Source organism: Pelodiscus sinensis, chromosome 3, assembly GCF_052426305.1.
Source record: "Pelodiscus sinensis isolate ZL-2025 chromosome 3, ASM5242630v1, whole genome shotgun sequence".
In the NCBI taxonomy this organism is placed as follows: domain Eukaryota; kingdom Metazoa; phylum Chordata; order Testudines; family Trionychidae; genus Pelodiscus; species Pelodiscus sinensis.
In genome coordinates this window covers 144,294,608-144,314,613 of record NC_143054.1, presented here as the reverse complement: position 1 = coordinate 144,314,613, position 20,006 = coordinate 144,294,608, and the positions used below count along the sequence as shown (strand labels likewise).

Here is a 20,006-nt window from a genome sequence, read left to right as displayed (position 1 = left end):
ACTTTAGTGACATGTTAAAGCCATCCTGTGTCAGAAGTGATGAATAGTTTTTGTGGGTTTGGAGCAGGTTCCTGATCGATTGGCTATTAGCTAACGAGGGAGAAGCAGAGTAAAAAGAAGATGAAGTCCAGCTGCCTGTACTAGAGCCCACCTGCCTTTTCTCTTTACTTCATTTTCTCTCTAATGAAAGAACCAATTGGTTTAGAGAGATCAATGCTGACCTGTTAGAATCAGACACTGTTCTGGCAATTATATTCAGCAGTGTAAAGATTTTTTTAAAGGCCAGAAACTTTGAATTGAATAAGAACTACACTAATGTTAAAGATAGGGTAAAAAAAATGTAGGTGAAAAGAACCAATCATAATCATGTTCTGTTTTCATGAGATCAAGAATCAGAAGATCATTGCCATTTTTTCTTAGATTTAAAAAGTCATGGGGTCCTGCTTATATGACAGAATGTAGTAATATATGTGAAGCACCTGTATTTACTTGGAGTTGAATGTGTTTTACATTTTTTCATTGGCTTTTTTCAGAACATTTTTCCAAAGTAATAATCAGTTTCAGTATACACTATTAAAGTCTGACTCGCTGCCCAACTGTATCATTCAGTGTATTGTTAGGCATCTAACTGAAAAAGTAATCTTAGTAAACAATCTTTAGATGTACTCTGAAGTGATATATCCAGAAAATAGTGAGTTTTCACTTTTGATGTGAGTGGGAGTAAAGGAAGACAAACAGCTGAAACAAATTCTTTCCGGTAACCGTACTACCCAGCTACATCATAAGCATTCAGGAACCCAGCCCTGCAATCAGCCCTGGTGCCAACTGCCCACCTATCTATACAAGTGAATTAATCACTGCAGCCAACCACGTACGCCACCAAATCAGAGGCTCATTTAACCGCACATCCAGTAATGTGATTTATGCCATCAAATGCCAGCAGTGCCCCACTGCAATATATATTGGACAAACTGGACAGTCCCTAAGGGAAAGAAGCAATGGACACAAATCAGATATCCATAAAGAGAACATACAGAAACCTGTTGGTGAACACTTTAATCTGCCTGGTCACTCATAGAGATCTTCAAGTTGCTGTTTTGTAACAGACCAATTCTACAAGTCAAATACACAGGGAAGGGTTGGAACTACAATAAATTCACAAGTTTAATTCTCATGACAATGGTTTGAATTGAGATACCAGATGGCTGGGACATTATCAACCAACAAAGAATGAAGGTGCCAATGGTTCTTTGTCTGTGTAGAATCTGGTGCTAGTACTCTTCCTTTCTAATTGCTAACTAATGGTTCTTATCTGCTTCTTTTAACTATTCAGTCTTTAGGTGCTTATAGACTATCAGTTTTGCCTGTTACATACTAGCTCTGCTTTCCCTTTGATATTTATATACCTACTGCCTCTTTCCCCCCCCTTCCATTCCCCTCCCCCTTTCCCTATTTATTTTTGGTTCTGGACATCCAACACTTGAGTCATCTGAAGAAGTGGGCTGTGCCCACGAAAGCTCATGATCCCATCTGCATGTTTTGTTAGTCTATGAAGTGCTATCAGACTATTTGTTGTTTTTTAAGTTTATCCTGTACAGACTAACTCAGCTACCCCTCTGAAGCTTTTGGAAATTTTCTGTTATGATGCTCTTTTAAAGGAAGTGGTCCCCCTTTTCTGGGATTTCAGTTCAGACAAAGCATATTTTTAGAGGAAGATGCAGTTACCAGATATGAAACTCAAGATGGTCTTCCAGTGCATCATCCAACATCTCTCAATTTATTGAATATGGGCATTAGCTAGCAATAACAGTTATACCACAATATCACATGTAAGGACATGCTATTTATGCCTCCCTGCATGTTTGGAAGAAAGGTAATACATCTGTACTGTGATAAAATTCATATATTCTGAATCTACCAATTTTTATTTTTCCTAAAACCTGCAGAAATACCTACATATAATCCATATGTGTAACTGGATATATTTTTGTTGTTGATATGTATGCTGGTCATTGTTTTTAGAGTGTTGTTGTATTTCTCTGACTGTAATATCTGGCCAGCAATATAATATTTTTATTTCATAATTATTATGTTGTCAGATGACTTTGTCATTAAATACACTGAAGAAAACTATAGTTTTATTCCTCCTAGGGCCTCAGAGCTATGCAGTAGATTGGGTTTGGGGGAAGGGCAAGTGTACAATGTCCTTCAGTGTATATAGGCTCTTCACAAGGATTAAGGCACCAATGTAATTTTTAGGCTCTTAAAATTTGGTTAGGGGTATGAAATAGCTTCTATATGAGAAGTGAGTGATTAAAATGATCAGGACTTTTCAGCTTAGAAGAGAGACGACAAAGAAGGGATATGATAGAGGGCCATAAAAACTTGATTGATGTCGAGAAAGTGAATAAGGAAGTGTAATATACATCTTTGCATAGCACAAGAAGCATTGATCACCTAATGAAATCAATAGTTTGCAGATTTAAAACAAATAAAAGAAAGAAAGTACTTCTTCACATAGTGCATAGTCAACCTGTAGAAATCATTGCCAGGGGATGTTGTGAAGGCCAAAACTGTAACAGGATTCACAAAAACAAATAGATAAGTTCATGAAGAATAGACCAACAATGACTATTAGCTATTAAGACGGTCAGGGATGCAACCCCATGTTCTGAGTGTCTCTAGCTTTTGTTTGCCAGAGACTGGGAGTGGATGATGGGCTGGATTGCTCAATGATTGCCTATTCTGTTCATTCCTTCTGACGCATCTGGCATTGGAAAACTTTTGGAAGACAGGCTACTGGGATAGCTGGACCATTTGTCCGGCAGTGTGGCTGTTTCGTTTGATTTTTGATGGGAACTGCATAGTTGAATGGTGTGCTAAAATTATCACTCCCCTTTGAATACCTGGGCTTCAAAGAAGGACAAGAAGCAATGGGCTTAAACTGCAGCAAGGGGGGGGGGGGGGGGGGTTGAGGTTGGAAATTAGGAAAAATTTCCTAACTGTCAAGATGGTTAAACACTGGAACAAATTGCCTAGGGGGGTTGTGGAATCTCTATCAGTGAAGATATTTAAGAGCGGGTTAGACAGACACCTGCCAGGGATGGTCTAGACCAGTGTTTCTCAACCAGTGGTACGAGCACCCTTATGGGTACTTGAGAGAAGTCTGGGGGGTACATCAACACAATTGAAATTTGGAGAAAACTGAATTTTTGTTTTAAGTTTTACAGCGCTTTATTATTTTTGTACTTTTTACACCCAAAAATTTCATTGCTCGTCCAGCTACAGTTAAGTTGTTTAAACAAATGTGTTGCAATGGTAGAAAAAAAATTGTGCATCTGAAAACTGTAGGTACAACTCCTAGCCAGTTGCTGGGGCCGTGTGCCTCTTTGTGCTGCATGCCCAGAGGGCAGACTTCATATACTCCCCTGCCCCCAGCACAATCATTGCAGCTCCCATTGTCCTGTTTCCAGCTGAGAGTGGGAGCAGCATACAAAGTCTTCTACCTTCCCCCCTCCTCAAAGGGCACATAGCACCTAGAGCATGGGTTCCCAAACTGGGGGGGCTTGGTGTCCCCCTGGGGAGGCATGAAGAAATTCCAGGGGGGGTGCGAGACAATCCAGCGCCCCCCTCACCATCCCCCCCCCTCCAAGTTTTGCTGCTATTTTTGTTTTTTTGGCCCCGGTCAGTTCCTTTTTTCTTTTTTGCTCAACAAGTTTTGCTTCTTTTTTGGGGGGGAATAGGCTTTCTCAAAAATCAAAAAGGGGGCATGATGCCGAAAAGTTTGGGAACCGCTGATCTAGAGGCACATGGCCACAGCAATTGTCTGCTTTTAGAGTGGTCCAGGGCTGTAGCAGGCAGGGAGCCTGCCTGAGGGTCCTGACTCATAGACTCATAGACTTTAAGGTCAGAAGGGACCATTATGATCATCTAGTCTGACCCCCTGCACAGTGCAGGCCACAGAATCTCGCCCACCCCTCTTAGAATAATCCTCTCACCTATGTCTCAGATATTGAAGCCTTCAAATACTTTGAAGGCCCCAACATGCAGAGAGTCCTTCAGCTGTGATCTGTGCCCAATGCTACAGAGGAAGGCGAAAAACCTCCAGGGCCTCTGCCAATCTACCCTGGAGGAAAATTCCTTCCTGACCCCAAATATGGCGATCAGCTAAACCCTGAGCATGTGGGCAAGACTCACCAGCCAGACACCCAGAAAGTTCCCTATAGCAACTCCTATCATCCCTCCATTGACCTATTTCCAACTGATAATGAATGGTCAATTAGTTACCAAGATCATGTTATTTCATCCAACCATCCCCTTATCATAGAATCATAGAACTGGAAGAGACCTCAGAAGGTCGTCAAGTCCAGCCCCCCGCTCTAGGCAGGACCAATCCCATCTAAATCAACCCGGCCAGGGCTTTGTCAAGCCAAGACTTAAACACCTCTAGGGATGGAGACTCCACTACTTCCCTAGGTAACCCATTCCAATGCTTCACTACCCTCCTAGTAAAATAGTTTTTCCTAATATCCAATCTGGACCTCTCCCACCACAACTTGAGACCATTGCTCCTTGTTCTGCCATCTGTCACTACTGAGAACAGCCTCTCTCCATCCTCTTTGGAACCTCCCTTCAGGAAGTTGAAGGCTGCTATCAAGTCCCCCCTCACTCTTCGCTTCTGCAGACTAAACAGACCCAAGTCCCTTAGCCTCTCCTCGTAGGTCATATGCTCCAGACCCCTAATCATTTTGGTTGCCCTCCGCTGGACCCTCTCCAATGCTTCCTGGTGGGCCATGGGCTGAATCCAAAGGCTTGGCAGTCTAGATCCAGTCTGTGAGCCATATCTTGCCCACCTCTGGGCTAGATTGTAGTTTATGTACATTCTGGAAGGGAGATGAATTTAAGGAAGCTTTTTCCTGCTTTTGTGCACCCTGTGCAAGAGTGAGCCACAGTTGTAGTCTGTAATATTCTATTGTTTCTTTCTCTGCTTACATATGTTTGACTTTCTGTAAATGTTTTACTGTAACATATATTAGCAAATGTGATGATTTAGGATTTTTTTTTTGGTATTATAATATCTGAATTTGCTATTTAAAAGGCAGAATTTTAACTCTGACATATCCTGAATGATACCTTTGTAAGATGTAATGTCACACTAACCTCCAAGGCTGTACACAATATTTATATATCTGCACAGTTGCCCAAGTATTATGAGATGACAGATTATTTTAATGCTAAGTCTCAGATCGTAATTGGTGTACTGTAAGAACACTGGAGCATTTACATTAATTGTGAACTTATACTATAGCTGTCATGCTCTTCAGAGTCTCCCAGAAGTATGAGTACCATACTGAGGGTAAGAAGCAGAGCACAAACCCTGAATTAGTTATGAGTTCTATATTTACATTTCACCAACCAAATATCAAGTGTGACCTCCTCAAGCACTGTAACAGCCTTAGCATGGAGTCAGAGACAGTTTCTTTTGTTCTATCTTGCCACCTAGGTAAACTGGCCTTTCTTTTAGATGGTCCCTTTACACTAAAAATCAGAGTAATATTCAGGTTACTGTGGGTCTCAAGGAACCAGTCATTTACTGCAAGTCATTTATCACTTAGGTCCTATACCAAAGATAACACACATAGCTAATCCTATAATAAATTAAAGATGTATTAATTAAGAAAAATAAGTTATTTACAAGTGTAAAGCAGGTAAACACACACACACACACACAAATTAATTACAGTTTTAAGTTTCATAATGTGACAGAATCTGCTGTAATGAGTAAGGTCTGCATGTCCTCTAGGGCTACTGAAGGTTAAGCATCTGAAGATCTCTCTGTCATGCTTAGAAATCTTGTCCTCCCAAAGTCCTAGCAGCATAGAGATCCAGTTTCCTACTGCTAGGGATTTTTATTCTCTTCCCCCCACAGCTCAAGCTGATCAGACGAGTTTGCATGTTTCTACGTGGATATGATGGAGGAGGGTGCAATTAATAAAATCGTTTTTTAAGATTTTATGTTGGCTCGTTTGGTTTCAGTGGGCCTTCTTGGTGAGCATTACCTAAAACCTTCTGTAGGAAGCCAGCATTTTACATTTGATGACCTGTATGACTAACAAAATTACAGAGGTTTACAATGTAGACACTCAGCACAGATATTGTGGAATATTACATGCAGCGTCCTACAAGCATTTCAAGTGTAAACACTGAACACATTCGTAAAATCTTAATATCTATTTTAACAATGCTAACACAAATAAGCCAGACTGGTGTACAGCTCTATATTGGTCAATGTTCACATGAAGTCTAGGAGCCTTAATGTAAGAAGGCACCTGGTCTGCTGGTGTCACAGTGACAGTGATTCATTTCAACACAGAGAAGAATGATGTAAAACAGATTTCCATTGAATATGAAAAGCCAAATACAGGCAGTCCCCGGGTTACGTACAAGATAGGGACTGTAGGTTTGTTCTTAAGTTGAATTTGTATGTAAGTCGGAACTGGTACATATTGTAGGGGAAACTCTAGCCAAACATTTCTCCAGAGCTCAGTTTTATTCTCCCACACCTCGCTTCCCTCAGTCCTTTATTCTCAAGCTGAGGTATCTGCTGAGAAAAGCCGCTCCGCGTCTCCCTGGTCTGCTGGGGGAAGCAGCTAGTGCGGGGTTGCCTCACCCCGTTTGTAAGTAGAGATACGATATAAGTCGGATCCATGTAACCTGGGGACTGCCTGTATTACATATTTAATTAGCTACATTAAAGGAAATGAAATTTACCCTTTCTGCTTTCAGAGGGTATGTCTACACTACAAAGTTAGTTCGAACTAACTGAAGTTAGTTCGAACTAACTTTCATAGGAGCTACACTAGCGCTCCGTTAGTTCGAATTTAATTCGAACTAATGGAGCGCTTAGTTCGAACTAGGTAATCCTCATTCCACGAGGATTAAGCCTAGTTCGAACTTACTAGTTCGAATTAAGGGCTGTGTAGACCATTAATTCGAACTAGTGGGAGGCTAGGCCTCCCCAGGTTTCCCTGGTGGCAACTCTGGCCAACACCAGGGAAACTCGTCTGCCCCCCTCCCGGCCCCGGACCCCTTAAAGGGGCACAGGCTGGCTACGGTGTCCGTGCCAGGAGCAAGCCTGCCAGCACCCAGCCAGCAGACCCTGCACCTGGCACAGATCGAGCCACCCACCCGATGCCCCCCAGCCCTCCCCCTCTTCCCGGGACCAGGCTGGCGGCTCCCGGGAGCTTGCCTGGGACCGCAAGAGGCGGGCACCCTCCTGGATTAGTGCGGACATCGTGGACCTTGTCCACGACGTCCGCACTAGGCACAGGAAGGTGGCTGTCTAGGGCAGGAGAGCTGCCAGCCTGGCCACCCAGGAGCAGGTGTGCATGAAAATCAAGGGCGTCCAGTGAGACCCCCACCCTGAGCCCTGAGCTTAGAATGGCCGTCCTGGGTCAGACCAAAGGTCCATCTAGCCCAGTAGCCTGTCTGCCGACAGCGGCCAACCCTAGGGACCCTGGAGGGGATGGACTGAAAACAGTGACCAAGCCATTTGTCTCGTGCCATCCCTCTCCAGCCTTCCACAAACTTTGGGCAGGGACACCACTCCTACCCCCTGGCTAATACCACTCCATGGACCAAACCTCCATGACTTGATCTCACTTCTCTTTAACTCTGTTCTAGTTCTAGCCTTCACAGCCTCCTGCAGCAAGGAGTTCCACAGGTTGACTCTTTGCTTTGTGAAGAACAACTTTCTGTTACTAGTTTGAAGCCTGCTATCCATTCCTTTCCTTTGGTGTCCTCTAGTCCTTCTTTATGGGAACTAATGAAGAACTTTTCTGTATGCACCCTCTCCACCCAACTCCTGCTTTTAGAGACCTCTATCCTGTCCCCCCTCCGTCTCCTCTTTTCTAAGCTGAGAAGTCCCAGTCTCTTTAGCCTCTCTTCATATGGGACCTGTTCCCAACCCCTGATCATTGTAGTTGCCCTCCGCTCTCTCAGCCTCTCTCTTCCCCTCTCCCACCTCCTTTTCCCAGTCTCCCCCAGTTTTGTTCAATAAAGACAGATTCTATTTTTGAACACAATTGTCCTTTATTTTGTACATCAGGAAGGGGGACTAGGGAAGGGTAAGTGGAAGGAGGTAAGGGAGGAATGGGGTACGAGCCCCCGATGGGGAGGACTGGGGTGGCTCTGCGGGCTTCTGGGGGTGGAAGCTCTCCTGCAGCCCCCCAATTGCCCCTCTCACCAGATGGCAGCCTGCGGCAAGTGCAGCCGGTCTGATGGCCGAGTGCAGTGATGTGCCCAGTGTGGGTACTCAGGGCACTCCAAGCCAGGACTGCTTTGCAAGCGGGGCACCCCTGAGAACTGTCTGTCCGGGGTGGGGGTTGGGACCCTTTAAGCGCAGCCCTCGGCTAGCCTGAGACAGCATCTCCATGCTCTAAGTCCTCCTCTGATGCCCTGCCGGCACTGCTTCCGGCCATCCTTAAGCCTGGTTCAGGGTCCACTCATTGTGGACATGCTAGTTCGAATTAGCAAAACGCTAATTCGAACTAGTTTTTTAGTCTAGATCCGTTAGTTCGAATTAGCTTAGTTCGAATTAACTAATTCGAACTAAGTTAGTTCGAATTAACGTTGTAGTGTAGACGTACCCATAGTTAGGAGTTGAGGGTAGTGTTCATTTTACTACTAAAATATGTTCTGAATACAAATGGGTACAAACTATTTTAAGAGCCTTTTCAGTATTAATCTATGTATTTCTAATAGAAGGCAATTTAGTCAGGCATGAACTCTTCCCCTGTTAAGAACAGTTCATGCTGCACTTCTACAGCAGCAAGAGTGGTATATTCCCAGACCAAAGAAAATGTTAATTTACCAGTTTCAGCCTTTGCTTAAACAAGTTCAGTCTATAGTTCAAGCCTTTTACTAAATACAAAATTGGAATTTCAATCTCTAGAAAGGACAGCAGGATGCATCATAAAATAAAATGTATGTAATCCCTTTTAAAATGTATTTTTATGATGAAGCTTTAATATTTCAAAAGTCATAAAGGTTTTACTCTGAGTCTCATTTCAAATATTTCTCATGCCTTTGGGATGATTATTTATGAGAATCTGAGTCATTTCAAGGTTGAAGTTTTAGGGGTAAAATAGGCATTTTCATATAAAGGACTATATAAGCTTTGAGCCATAGTGCTCTCCAGTTATAATGTACCAAAACATGTTCCCATTGTATATGGAATTCTATATTTTTTTTCTTTTCTATTTGTGGGAACTACTACAGGTTGTACCTCCCTAAACCAGGGCTCCCTGGTCCATGCCCAGGGACAGGGAGACTGGTGACTTGGCTGGAAGCTCCGTGGCAGGGGATGGGCAAAACAATGAGGAGCTCTGGCCCTGGCAGCAGTAGGGCTGGCAGTGGCTGTGGAGTTGTGGGCCTGGGGAGCCCCAGCCATGCTAGTGGCTGGGAAGCTGGTTCTGGAGCCCAGTGGCAGTGGGGCCGGAGCCCAAGCCCAGGGGTAGTGGGACCAGGTGTGGGCCAGAAGTAGCCAGCAATAGGGAGGGGCAGAGGGCTGGGAGACAAAAGATATGTGACCTCCCCTGTTCCGGCCAATTCCCTCATTCAGGACCAGTCAGCTCTAGGGATGTTAAATAGTGGTTAGAAAGCTAATTGAGTTATCAATGGAATTTTCATCAACTACTCGATTAGTCAATAAGGGGATTAGTCAATAAGTTCTTCTTTTTAAATGTAATAAGAGCCACCAGGCTCTTACTACATTAAAAAGATAGAGCTGCAGCGGTCTGGGACTGGGTGCAAGGTAGGACAGCGGAGTTCCGGCTCATACCTGGCCCCAGACCCTGTGGCTCTGCTTTTTAAATGTAGTAAGAGCTGCTGCCTCTGCCCCCACTTCTCCTTTTAAGCCAGCTCCCCCCAGCAATAGCTCCTGCTCCCCTCCTTGCTGCCTCCGATATTCAGTCTACTCAAGTAGTGACTTGACTACTAGATAAGCCTAGGCTTATCGGGTAGTCTACTAGTGACTTACATCCCTACACAGGTCCTGAGGGTGCCAGACCAAGGAGGTCCAACCTGTAATGCAGTGAAAAGATTGCAGAAAATTGGAATAGTAGGTGCAAAAATCAATGTGTCAACAAAGGATTTTCCCGGTTACAAAATTATTATTCTATAGCTGGAGACTATGGGAAACATTACTGTTAACATCTGGTCCAGGTATTATACAAATTGTACTCTATCTGGTGAAGGAAATCAACTGTTACTAGAAGATTTACTCAGCGTTGCATGGGTCTGGGACCAGCCAGGGGCAGGGGGATGCCACGCAGCCCCCACTCCAGCTTTTCCCTAGAGTGGGTGGGGGCCATACACGCCACCCACTGGTTTCTCCCCAGGGCTGGCCACCCTGCAGCTGCTCCCTAGGGGCAGCCTGGGGTCGCAGGGGCCTCATGGCACCATGACCTGGGAGTGGAGCAGCCATGGGCAGCAGGGGTAGTGTGGCAGGTGACAGTTGCTCCCTAGGGCGGAGGCCATGCTGCCAGCCAGGAGCTGCTCCTCTGGGCTGGAGAGTTTCCTGACCCCCTGTGGTCATTGATGAGTATAGCTTCCCCACCCAAGTGCTCGCTGCCCCCTGCATGGGCATTCATGAGTATAACTGTCCCTGCTGTCAGAACCCTTCCTTTCCGTTTGATGTGAAACAGTCGCATTCCATGCACATTCCATTGTCCTGGCACAACCAAACCAAATTTGCTGCAAACCACATTTAGTGGTCCTAGCTCTCACCATTTAGGAGAAGTTCTTGAACAAATGAACTCATGGACAGATGGACACGCAGACAGACATATGCAGTAACTCTAAAACATGAAGAAATTCCGGGGGGGGGGGGCACGAGGCGACCCAGCACCCCCTCCTCACCCCCCCCATCAATTCCTCCCTCTAAGTTTTGCTGCTATTTTTGTTTTTTGGCCCCAGTCAGTTCCTTTTTTTTTTCTTTTTTTTTTTTCTCAACAAGTTTTGCTTCTATGGGGGGGAGGGAGAATGAGGGTTTCTCAAAAATCAAAAAGGGGGCGTGATGCTGAAAAGTTTGGGAACCACTACTCTAAAATATGTAATAGATTTCCTTGTTTTGAATTTTGAAGACAGAGGTACCTTCCATGATATTTGAATAAATAACAAATCAATTACAATCACTAGTTCTTTAGTTGTTTACATGGAGCAGACTGAATCATGCTATTTCCCCAATCAGCTTCTTATGTACAGATAAGCCCCTTAAAAACTCATTGAATGCAAATGTTATCAGTTAGTAGTCACTGAATAAAGTTGATAATTGAAATAATTACAGAAGATAGAAATCATACTTTGAGGAAATAATTCTTACTGTTCCAATTATACAATGGTATCGGCATTGAAATTTATCCAGATCTAGCTACACAAGTATAGCTAGATATGTATGATTCATTTATGTTCAGGATCCTCTTCTACAGGAAAATCTAGACCAAGAAAGGACTATATAGTTGTATCTTTACATTGGATGAGATCATAGACATTTCACACATTGAAAAATCTGTAACCATGTGTTAATTCATCAGCAAAGAGAAATGCCAGTGTCATTACTTATAAAGAATTTTTAACTTGGAAAAGAATGATTGTTCAATACTAGATGGAATTTCTAGTGAAGACATAATAGGACAGTTTGTAAAGAGCCACAGGCTTGCAGAAAATGTAAAAGTGAATTTATATCTGACAGCAATCTTTATCTTTTTTAATATCATTTTATTCAATTCTTCATTACACAGAACTGTTCATTGAGGCTGAAGATACAAAAAGTGGGTCCTAGGAGTTCAACACACTAGAAGTAAAATACAATAGAAGGGTATTAAAAATATTATGCAGTATAGTGTGATATTTGTATGTGCATAGTTTAGTATGCTAGATTGCAAGATGTTTTCTGAGAGACTCAGTTGCAAAGTAAGGGAATGTAAAGATGTTAATGTGACATTTAAAGTGGTAAATTGGTTCAGTTGGGACAGAGGATTGCATGGCATCTCCAAACACATGTGATTGTACAATTGAGAGTGACCTCAATGTGAATATTGTGGAGCGGTGACAGAGGAAGACAAGATTAAAATAATGGCTGAAGGGGGCTTGGAAGTGGGAGTTGATTGCTATAATCTCAGAAGGATTTGGTGGAGATTGAGAGAACTTTATGATTAGATAATTGGGAGAAGGTGGGTACAGTAGAAATGTACAGCTGTGAACACTAGACTGGTTTGGTGTCACAGCAAAATGAAACTTGAATTTGGAGGCAGTGACTCTAGTAAATGTATAGTGAAGGCACACAAGTAAATCATTAACTTCAAAATGATCTCAAAATTTCATATAAATTGATGTTGTGAGGTATTCATTCTGACCACATTATCTATGCTTGATACTTGATAGCTCTGCATGATGGTTACTTTACACTTGACACTATGGAAAGTGAGGGTGGAAATTTTAGGATAAGTGAGCAGCAAAGGGTAGAGGAAGTGAATATGAGCTCAGAGGGGTAGAGTAGATTGAGTCCAAGTTCAGAAAACAAAATATGAAATTTTGAGTTGGAGGCTTGGAGCGGAGATAGATAAGAATCCAGAGAAGGTGATGAAGCAAAGGAAGTACTATGGTACCACTTTTTGAAGTAAAAGAATAATCTGATCACAGTGTTCTTCTGTAATTGTTAGCTATTCAAAATATGGCAATAAATAACATTGGGTATCCCTGCACTCAAATAGGAGGGATTATTTCATTATGCTGAGAATAATAATATTCTAGTGGAAAAGATAGTGTTAGCCTCATAATAGTTCACTTGTCATAACTGACATCAATTACCACTGTGAATAAAACATTAAGCAACAATGAATAGCTTCCTACTGAAATGTGTCTTCTGAGAATGAATATGTATTAATATAAGGCATAGAACTCTTTTACTTCAGTTTATCTGTAAATTGAAATAAACTAGTATCAACTTAAAATTTGTGCTCTTAGTATAATGAATGATTACAAAAATAGTACTACAGAAGATTCAGAAAAATAGCCATGACACGTTAATGAAGGTGCAGTCCACATACTTCAGATTTATACAGACTGTGATAAGACTTTTAAGCTGTATTTGCACTGGCATGCATACACAAATACTGGTCTTCTACATGCTTCACCATCTACAGGTTAGACCTCCCTGGTCCAGCACTCTCAGGACTTGACTGGTGCTGGACAAGGGAGTTTGCTGGACCAGGGAAGATACGGGAGGGGCACACCATCCTTCCCACCAGGCTTCTCCCCCTAGCCACCAAGTGCAACAGCCCACTGGCTCTGGTGGCCTTGTGAGCTCGGGGATATCTCCCCGCCCCTTCCTACCCCTTCTGACTGTGGGCTCTGCTCTCTCACCCTATCCCACAGACCTCTGGCAGCCCCATTGACTTTTTGGCTCCACCGGATTTGGGCTCTGGTGCTCCATGGGCTCCTCTGGCTCCACAGGCTGGCTCTGTTCCTAGCTTCCGGCAATCTGTGTGTTGCAGCTCTCTGTCAGCCGACGGTCAGGGCAGTGTGTGTGTGTGTGTGTGTGTTTCTGAGAAAAGGTTTAACGTCCGTGTCTTTACTGCTAGGACCGGGGTCCCGTCGCAGAGGGTGGCCAGCAGGCCAACAGACGCCTCGTTATATAGGAAGAGCTTATTACACCTTAGATTTTAGCTGCTAGAACACAGGGGTTCCTTCACAGCGGGCAGCCTAGGAAAGGCTGAAAAGGTGCCCCAACGGATCTTGTCACCTGGGAGTGACACAGATCCAAACGCCCAAGCTCTCCCTATGTCTGTCCTTTTATGACCGGCTGAAGTTCTTTTATATTGTGCTTGGTTCTGTTACAGCAACTGAAGGAGTCAGGTTAAAGCGTAAACAGTTACAGGTTTATTAAAAAACTTATAAAAGCATATGGTTACAATGGCTATTGCTCTCTTTCTTAACTGTTAACAAATACAGATTTTTAAAAATGATTACAGGAAAAAGGTAAAGATAGAAAATAGAAATAATGGTACTAAGTGACAGCTTAATCTTTAAAGAGCTCTAACACTATGTATATATATATTTAAACAAAGGACCACATCCAGGTACAATTTTTACCCCTTTCTGTGCCTCTCAACTCCAGCGTGTCAGGCCAGGGCCGGTCGCTCAGTTCCTAGGAAAGACGAATACGAGGTGGGCGTCTCCTCTGGAACCTCGGGAGATCAAACACCTAACCCGACCAGCAGATAGATGGTAGATTGACACTCAGAGAAAATGTGCTGCTGGACTCATCTTTATACCCCTGGGGGCCTGTATCCTCTTTCTTATCTTAAGATGCCAAATTGTACTGGTCCGTTTTGTGGCACCAGTTCTTACAAGCAAGTTTCAAATTAATTTACACTTGCAAGAGAGATAACTAAATTGTGAGTACTAGACATTTTTTTACTGGGCGAGAGATTCCTCCCACCGCGGGCGGCTGTGTGTTCGTATCAATATGGGTTAAGTCAAGGACACTCCTTGGCAGCCTCTTGGTCAGCAATTGGCATGTCTCTGTTTACAGCCATTCATGGTCACAGCAGCCTGGGCCTTCTGCTCTGTTTGCCCTGTATGCTCCAGGCAAGCAAAAATGGATGTTACAAGGGGAGTTCCTGTCTGGCTACACTCTCTTGTCCAGAAACATCCATGGTTGCTGGACTAGAGAGTCTTGGACCACAGAAGTTCAACCTGCATATGCTCCTCATATTGTACTGTGCTGCACACAGCTATAATGCTTAGTACATGCACATACCTGGATCCACAGTGCTGCTGCTATGTGACATTAGCATTGCCACTTCAGGCATGGTATCTCAAGGCTCCTTGTATCTGGGCTTGGTACTCTAGTAAAAAATTTTTGTAAAGATTCATCATTTCTTGTGCACTCCACTGCAACATATTTGGCAAAATTTGTGTTCGTGCTTTGGCATAACATGTCAGACTAAAGGCATTGTGCTTACCTAATTCTGAATCAATGAGCCATGAGTATTTGGAGAAGAATATGTTAATTGATGCGCTGTTTTCATTTTTTGTGTTTTTCCTAATTAAGAGACTATTACACTAGGCTTAAAAATCATCAGTGTCTTATGCTGCTGCTGGGTCCAAGAGACTCTGTGCTCTCCACTTCTGCAAGGAGTCTCTCTGCTTGCTAGAGGGAGTACTCAGCATGATGTCTGTGGGCTGAAAGCCCCTTGCTAGTGCAGAGGGCAAAGATAGGTTCTCAGTACTTAGAACAACTGAGAGTTACATGGCTTACAATGGCAAAGAGCCACATGACTCGCAATGGCTGAAACTGACATGACTTATAATATAAAAAGTTACATGTCTTACATTCACATTATACTGGTTTGGGTGGAGCTTTTACCCAGCAACCTACAGAGACATTTAGAAATTGAGCACTTAGAATTCATAAACAAAAAACACATTTTTCCTTCTGAAACTAGAAGAATTAAGATAGCAAAAAGGAAGTCCTACCTAGAGAATCAGCTATTCCTCAAAGAACATAGAAGCATTTTAGGTTGTTTCCATGTGAATTCCAAAATGCAGACAGGAACACTTTATCAGCAAGATCCTTCTACTTCTAGCACCAATTAATGTACAGAATTGTGTTTGGGGACCAAGAAACCATAGCACTGAAAACCATTCCTATGTAAAAATAATGCCATTTGTTGATGCACTGATGGCCTTGCAGACAACATCCAGGATCAGTTCATAGACAAGTTTGGAAAAGCCAATATTTCATAGTGCAGCTTGATGAGAACAGAGATGTAGCCAACATATCTCAGTGTCTGGTTTATGTGAAATTTTTCAAAGCAGGTACAATAGCTGAAGAACTCTTCTTTCCAAAGAAATCCCAACCTATGCAACTGTTGAAGAAATATCCAAAATCCTTCATAGTTTCACAATAGATTAAGGTCTTAACTGGGCGACATGTGTGGCACTGTGCAATGATGGGGCAGCAGACACATTGAGAATAAGTAGTAGGGTACAACACAAATAAATAAAATGGCACCAGCCCGAATTTGGATACACTGTATGATTAATCATTATTTTGGGCACTGAAGAAGTTGCAAACTGAAGTGAATGAGGACCTCAACATAGTTATTAAAATTGTTAGTTTTATAATAATTCAAGCAGTGAAAATATATGGTTTTAGCATGATGTATAATCAGATGGACTCTGACCAAACTTAGCTTCTGTTTTTCATTGAAGTCAGGCAGTTATCTAGTAGGAAAGTGTTTCAGTGCACCTTTGAATTGCACAATGAAATCAGAATTTACTCCTTGAGGAAATGAATCTTGCAAATTATATATAGAATGTGGACTTCTTTGTATGTTAGCTTAGCTTAGCTTACCTAGGGGACACACTTAGCATATTGAATGTGCTTAATGTAAAACTTCAAGATAAAACGTCAATGTAAAATATACTAGCTTCGAAAGAGAGAATTGGGGGATGAATGAAGAAGCTTTGGCTTTGGAAGTGCCACACTGAAAAGGGAATTACTGAGATATTTCCAGTAATCAGCTTCTTTAAAATAACAGAGTGAAAGTGAGAAATGTTGTGAAAGACCAAATATTAACTCATTTGTCAGGATCGTATTCCTATGTTGATAATTATTTTTTTGGAGTTGAACAAAATTTTCTAGATACTAATTGGTTTCAGATAGATAGCTGTGTTGGTCTGTTTCAGCAAAAACAAGAGTTCTGGTGGCACTTTAAAGACTTAAAAAATTATTAGGACCTAAAAAATGTCTTTAAAGTGTCATCAGATTCCTTGTTGCAAATACCGATTGGCTTCCAAATCTAAGTACTTTGGCTCAAGAAAATCTTGTTGAATTGTTGATTGATCATATGCTGAAGACCAATTTTTCAAATCTAGCAAACTGAAAATGCTAGATTTCTGTTAAAGAAGAGTACAAGTGTGATGATATGATAAATGTGCTGCATCCATTTACTTCCAGTTATTTGAGTCTTGCTTTTCAGCAGTGATTTTGGCGAACTATAAACATGACATATTTAAACTTGGGGAAAAAACCTAACATTGTGCAACTATGCAACTTGAAACATGACATTCTTCTCACAAAAATCTTTGTCTGTGTCTGAACATGCCAAAAATCCTTATTTTCAAATTATAGTTTAAAAAACTTAGAATATGTTTGTGTTATATAATTAAACAAAATGTCTGTGGTTGCATAAAGTTGCAAAACTGTCCAAATTCTGGGTCTGAAACTCTTGAATCTATTGTCATAAGTTGGTACGAATAAACAAACAAAACAGCATTTAGTTGCGGGGAGCCAGCAAATTAAAAATAACTGTTAGGGAACCACAGTACTAACATATTTGGGAACCATGGGTAGAATGACAAAATATTGCATTTTTCCCAAAGGACATTTGTTTTGATAATGTGCACGATAATTTGTGACATTCTTTAAGCCAGCAGCTTTTACAGGGAACAAGGTTATATTGTAAATTCAGTGAAATGTCAGACTTCTTAGTCTTCCAATGGAAATGAGCTTTTTTGATGTACAGGGACACTATCACACAGAAATTCTGTTGTTTAATGCCTAGAGACAGAGTGAAAGGGGAATTCATTCATTCGGCTCTCTTTCCTAAATAAGTTTGGTAACAGATGGGCTTGTAGGGATTGAGTTGCATACATTATCAGAGTTAGTAAAAGCTTTTTGTTAAATGTTTGAAGGTGGTTACGTTAATGTGGCATTACATTTGAAATTTTAATTTATTTCACTGATGGTCTATTACATCTATGGATAAAGATGCTCAATCTTGCTTCACCTGAGTTGTGGCCAACAACAGATTTGTACCCAATAGAAGTTTGTGATTAGTTTAAAAAATAAGAGATTCCAACCAGGGACACGGACAAGGGCAAACTGACTTCCAAAAATATATATTCCATTAATTTCTATAATGTTGATAAAAACCTAAGAACTTCTGCTGTTCTCATTCATAGTACATGTTTTTACCAGAATGAAACTGTTTGGCTAATTCTCAAATACCAATTTATTTAGATAATGACTGAATGATGTTAATCTACATTTGAAATAGGATGACCTAAGTGTAATTATTGTGCAGGTGAACAAATAATGGAAAGATTAGAAAAGTAATAAATGTATTTATTTCCTATTACATACCAGACAGGAGTGTTCTGGTCAAAAATCCTTTCCCCCTGTTTCCAGTAATTAATACTTCTTTTGATTTCTGCCTTCCTTCACAACAAAGTGAATCTGGATGGCATTACAATAAAAATGTTTTCTTAGAAGATTTTGCCATGTGAAGTTGGTATAACATTGGTGTCACTTGTAGATGATTTATAATTAAAACCCTGCTTTAGGACTCGGGAGATCTGGGTTTAATTCCTAGTTTTTGCATGAACTTCCAATATGCCATTTGATGAACTGAGATATTAGATAAATTGTCCTATGTATAAGGCATCCCTTGCTGGTTTTGGCTATTTAGATTAGTAGCTCCTCAAGATAGGGGTTGTCTGTTGCTATGAATACAACACTTTCGACAACATAAGATCCAATTACAATCTGATATCTAGGTGTAACAGTAATACTAACAAATTATAATACTAGGGGCTTCCTAACTTGAGTCAGTTACCTGTCTACCTGCTGTTGTCATGGTCATAGTACTAGAATATTTTATATACACAGAGTTGAATTTTAGCAAAAGAAAATTCTTTCATATGCCATGCACAAAACACTAACCACTTAGTATACTAATACCCACTATAATCCATTAAGTTGGTGAGGTGTTGCCAATTATTCCTGTTGTAGATTCGTCAACATAGATTTTTCCTGACTGTCCAGTCAGTAAGAGCAATGTGATGAACGGTAGCTGATAAACGTGGTTTTGTATATGTTTGAGTTGAGAGAAGTAAATAGCAGGGACAAGGGTCCTTTAAGTAATTGTTTTTCCTGAATATGTGCTCTGAAGAGTACTTTAAAGTATACATATATTTGGGTTGCCAGGTGTCTGGTGTTGAAAAGGGTCCCTGGTGGCTCCAGTCAGCATTGCTGACTGGACCATTAAAAGGCTTGTTGGCGTGGGACTAGCAGGCTTTTACCTGGCTCCACACCGCTCCCCAGAAGTGGTGACATTTCCCTTGGCTCCTAGACAGACGGATGGTCAGGGGGACTCCACCCTGCATGTTTTGCAGCTTCCATTGGCCAGGAGTCATAGCTGCGCCTCCAACTGCGATCTGAGAGACATGTTAGTGATCGTGGAGAGCCACCTGAGGTAAGCACCATGGAAAGCCCAAATCCCCAATCCCCTATCCCATCCCTGAGTCCCCTCCTAACACAAAATTCCTCCCAGTGCCTGCACCCCACATCTCCCATGTTCCACCCCCCAGCCCTGCGCTCCCTCCTACATTCAAATGCTTTTACCCCCAGGCTGAAAGCTTTTGCACCCCAAGTTCCTCATCCCTGGTCCCACCTCAGAGCTCATACCCCCAGGACAGAGCCCGTACCCCCTTCCCTTGCCCCAACCCTCTGCTTCAGCCCGGAGCCCCCTCCCACACTCTGAACTCCTCAGTCCCACTCCCAGAACCCACAGCCCCAGCTGTACCCCTCCTGTACCTCAGCCCCTTGTCCCAGCCCAGTGAAAATGGGCAAATAAGGGAGGGTGGAGGAAAGCGAACAACAGAGGGAGAGGGGACGAAATGAGCAGATGTGGAGTCTCAGGGAAGTGGGAGTGGGACAGGACAAGAGTGTTTCATTTAGTACAATTAGAAAGTTGGCAATCCGAATACACACAACTTGATTTCCAGGAGTTGAATGTTGGGAGGGTTTTTTAAGGTTCTTGATGAGCTTCTAAGATGCAGCCACCTTCCTCTTCAGTCATCTTTCTGGTTGAGAACGAGCTTCTCTTGCTGAAGTAACAAGAAATGTTTGTTTATAGGTTAATATAATCTAC

General features: G+C 42.2%; 1 protein-coding gene and 1 long non-coding RNA gene across 11 annotated transcripts in view; one reads left to right on the top strand and one right to left on the bottom strand.

Annotated features, from left to right (window-relative positions):
- Positions 1-20,006, top strand: part of BTBD9 (BTB domain containing 9) — a 295,779-nt gene that overhangs the window by 124,698 nt on the left and 151,075 nt on the right. The window lies entirely within an intron of this gene.
- The window catches only part of LOC142828004 (uncharacterized), a 34,218-nt gene continuing 34,039 nt past the window's right edge, over positions 19,828-20,006 (bottom strand). Inside the window, exon 3 of the long non-coding RNA XR_012902870.2 lies at positions 19,828-19,962. This is a non-coding gene — a long non-coding RNA (uncharacterized LOC142828004). The remainder of the gene's footprint in view (positions 19,963-20,006) is intronic.